This window comes from Sesamum indicum, linkage group LG8 (genome assembly GCF_026168435.1).
Source record: "Sesamum indicum cultivar Baizhima isolate 11 linkage group LG8, ASM2616843v1, whole genome shotgun sequence".
NCBI classification, from domain to species: domain Eukaryota; kingdom Viridiplantae; phylum Streptophyta; class Magnoliopsida; order Lamiales; family Pedaliaceae; genus Sesamum; species Sesamum indicum.
This window is the reverse complement of record NC_142664.1, coordinates 4,267,311-4,270,880: the sequence shown is the minus strand read 5'-3', so window position 1 is coordinate 4,270,880 and position 3,570 is coordinate 4,267,311. Positions and strand designations below refer to the sequence as shown.

Here is a 3,570-nt window from a genome sequence, read left to right as displayed (position 1 = left end):
TTGCCCAATAGGGGATGGTTGTTAGGGGGAGGGGGTGGGCTTAACTCCCTCCCCACATTCTTAATCCTGGGCGTGACCTTGTTCTTCTCACTTCTTCCTCTGTGTGCTCCTTTTGAGTGCCAAGAGTTTTCTTCCAAGGTGATGACCCCTTAGAGGCCACTTCAAGGAAGACGAGCCCCAGCTAATTTGAGTTCCCAAGTGGTCGAAAGTAGAGCCTACGATAGGCGGGTTACTGCTGCTCGTTGTCTAATAGATGATGAAGGGTCTTCCTTCGGGGAAGAGGAGAGGGAGGTGCCGCAATCGCCAGTGGATGGGGGACCTCATGTCTTAAAACTTCCACCATTAAACAGTTGATAGAGGAATTTCATATCCTCCCATCCTTCATTATTTATACCCCCTCCCCTACTAGTTGGACCCATTCTCCTCCTGCGAATTGCTTAAGTTTTTTCCCTGCTCAGTTATGGTTAGCCTTATGTTTCTTTGTTCCATCTTTTTAAGCGATGCTGCTCACCTCTTTCATTTGCCTTTGAATCAGTTGGTCCCTAACTCTTTTAGGATTTTAGCTAGTTTTTATATAATTTTTCATTTTCATGGGTCCCCTATTACTATAAAAGCTTTTGCCCAGTACTTTAGGCTAAAACGTGCTGAGATGGGCTTTTTTCATTTTATGCCTTGACAGGAGGGGGGGTCCTTCTTGCTTGCCCCCCACCCTCCAAAATATTGGAAAAGGAGTTTCTTTTATGTGTTGCCTCCTCGTGTTTGGATCTTTCCTGATCAATGGATACACCTTCTTATTCCTGCTGTAAATGTTGGGGCAAGGACTGTTGCTTTGTCTTTCTTACTGGTTGAACTGAATGAGAGGCGTTATGATTGCCGGGCCTTGATCAATGAAAGATTCTTGGGGTATTTTGGCTTTGGTCCCTGGGTGAAACCCTTGTGGGATTTCCTGGGTATATTATATTTATCCTAGTCTTGATTGTTTTATCTTATTGATCATAACTGCATTTAATTCTTTTTTTCTTGACATTGAACATGATGCATGATCATACTTTTAGAGGTTATGCTGGGGGGACCCCTCCCTCCAAATCTCCTAGGGAGACCCCTATTTCCAGCGAATCTTAGGGAAAACGGCATGTCTTTGCTTCACCAGGGGCACGCTTGGGGCCTTCTCCAAGAATGCTCGAATGAGTTCCTTGGGCTCTCCCCAACCAGCTCTATGAGGTTTTCTTTTGGACTTCCCCCTCCTCCCTTAAGGATGAGTAGGGTGTCTCTCTCAAATCCTCTCTTACCACCTTGCACTGTTTACATACTAGCCAATCTTTAGAGTAAAACAAAGGGATGAACCCCCCCAGTGACTGAATTTGTGAGGGGGGTGTTAATTTGAGGGACCAACGCCTTGTAGCCCCTACGACTTGAGAGGACAATTTCTTCATATGTGGTAAAGGTACATTTTCTTGATTTGGTTGCTTTTCTTTGTTTGGAATGCTTCTTGATGCTTTTTTCATTTATGATGCAGACGACTTCTCTGTGTGAGGAACTCTTTTCTCGTTCTCAAGAGACCCTCCCATCCCCCAGATTGGAGCGCCAGGGTGCTGATATTGCCAAGCTCAAAGAGGCAAATAATGAAACCACTAGTCGTTGCCAGCAATCGGATAAAGATTTGAAGGAACTGCAAAAAGAAGCTGCTAGCCATGAAGGGGTGGTAAACAAAACGGTTGAGAAGGCTGTGCTTGACTTTCCTAATACTAAGGAGGGCCAACATTATCTGGAGGCTTACTTGGCTAGCCACCTTGATGAGTTCAAGAAATCAATAGATTACCAGCAAAATGTGGCAGAGATAGTTAGGGCCTTACTTTGAATAAGGCTTCGTGGCTCGCAAAAAAATAATTCTTGGCTCAAGGATGCCCCCCCAGCTAGGGATGAACCTTCTTTACTCAATCTTGGGGCCACCATGGATAATGCTCTGGACCCCTTGCTGAACCTTCGATTGCAGTAAGCGGGACCCTCCCTCCTGAATCAGGTTGTCTCTTTCTTTCCCTTAGTTAATCATACTTATGCATTGTTGCAAACTAATTCTAGGGGAGCCTTGTAGAAGAAGATTTAGATCATATATTGGGGGAGGTCGAAACTGAGGTGAGAAGTTCCCCCCGCACCCCCTAAAGCAACAATGGACGTTGTAGTGGGGGACACCTTGAGCGCAAGAACCTCAGAACCGAAGGAGGGGGATGCCTCCTTGGATGCCCCTGCATATTCTCCCACCCCCAAGGACCAAGCTGAAAAAGAAAAAGAAGACTCCGCTTGAGGGGAAGAAAAATGAAGATGTATTTGCCCCTCCCACTTTGAAATATTTAATTTCTTACTTTGCTCTTTTCCTCATCATAAATGGGGATGAAGCAAATTTCTTTCTTTTTTGCGAATGTTGTTTTGATTTGCCCCCAGCCACATTTTAGGCTGAGGTCGTAATGCAACGACTCCCGGTTCTCGCTTTACTTTACCCTTGATACCCATCGTAGAACTTGTGCCATGTCGTTTATATGTCTTCTTATCTTTGATTGATAGAATATATGTGTCTTGCTTAAAGGGCCTTTTAGTACGTTTTGAGGGATACCCTATATGGAGGGCACCCCCTTTAATTTCTCCCTACAATCTATGTTCTTAGGGACAATGTTAATTTTTTATTAGGGACAAAGATTATTTTTGGTCTATTAAGTTTCCCTATGTTTAATTTCAGTCCATTATGTTTACACATTTTCAATTTAGTTCAGTAACTTGCAAAATTGCTTAGTACATTTACCCTTGTTCAGATTTTAAAGAGCTATTTTAGTACATTTACAGTAAAGTTCACCCATGCTCGCCAAGAATGGTATCAGATAGGTTTATTGAAAAAATATATGATTATATTATTTTTTGATGTTATTTATACACTAATGTAGGAGACACTTTGAGAAAAAATAGAACCAGATGAAAGTTCGAGTTACAATAAAAATAGGGAATATTTCCAGATTACGACTTTACTTGAACAGGATCTATTTTATAGGCTCGAACCTCTGTATCCTTGAGTTCTAAGGAGACAGGAAACCAAGTCTAGTGGATGAATCAGGTTTGCTTAACCAAAGCGTGATTAACAACTCCTCGGTTCAAGCTGCTAAGCCACTGGGGCAGTAGAGGATCATTCTCAGTCAGCTTCAGCTGGTTGGGATGGTCTTGTAGATGTCTGATAGACTTACTATCCAAAAATAAAAAAAAATTCCAGATTTTGGAAATACAAAGAAGGGAATTTCTCCTGAAAATTCTTGACAAATGTTACAACGGTCCCAAGTGGATTGACCCAAACGTTCTCACGCCAAAGAAGAACAAAAATGACTGAGGAGTTTTGAAGTTCGACATATACTACCAGGAAACGCAGTGAGGCATTAACACTCCACTAAATTCCATGGTAGAATTCCAGCCAAGAGAATTGGAACGGGTAAATTTCTGCATAATTACATATCTTAAAATTATGATTAAAGGAACTAATTCGAAAGAACTCGAGCCGAATACACCAAAGATCTCCCAAGATCTGAGGGAGAT

The 3,570-nt window shown here is 42.4% G+C and overlaps 1 non-coding gene across 1 annotated transcript; it reads left to right on the top strand.

The window, feature by feature from the left end:
* Window positions 1-3,005: 3,005 nt before the first annotated feature.
* Window positions 3,006-3,224, top strand: LOC148787122 (small nucleolar RNA U3). The gene has a single exon (XR_016067096.1). It is a non-coding gene; the product is annotated as a small nucleolar RNA U3 (small nucleolar RNA).
* The last annotated feature ends 346 nt before the right edge of the window (window positions 3,225-3,570 follow it).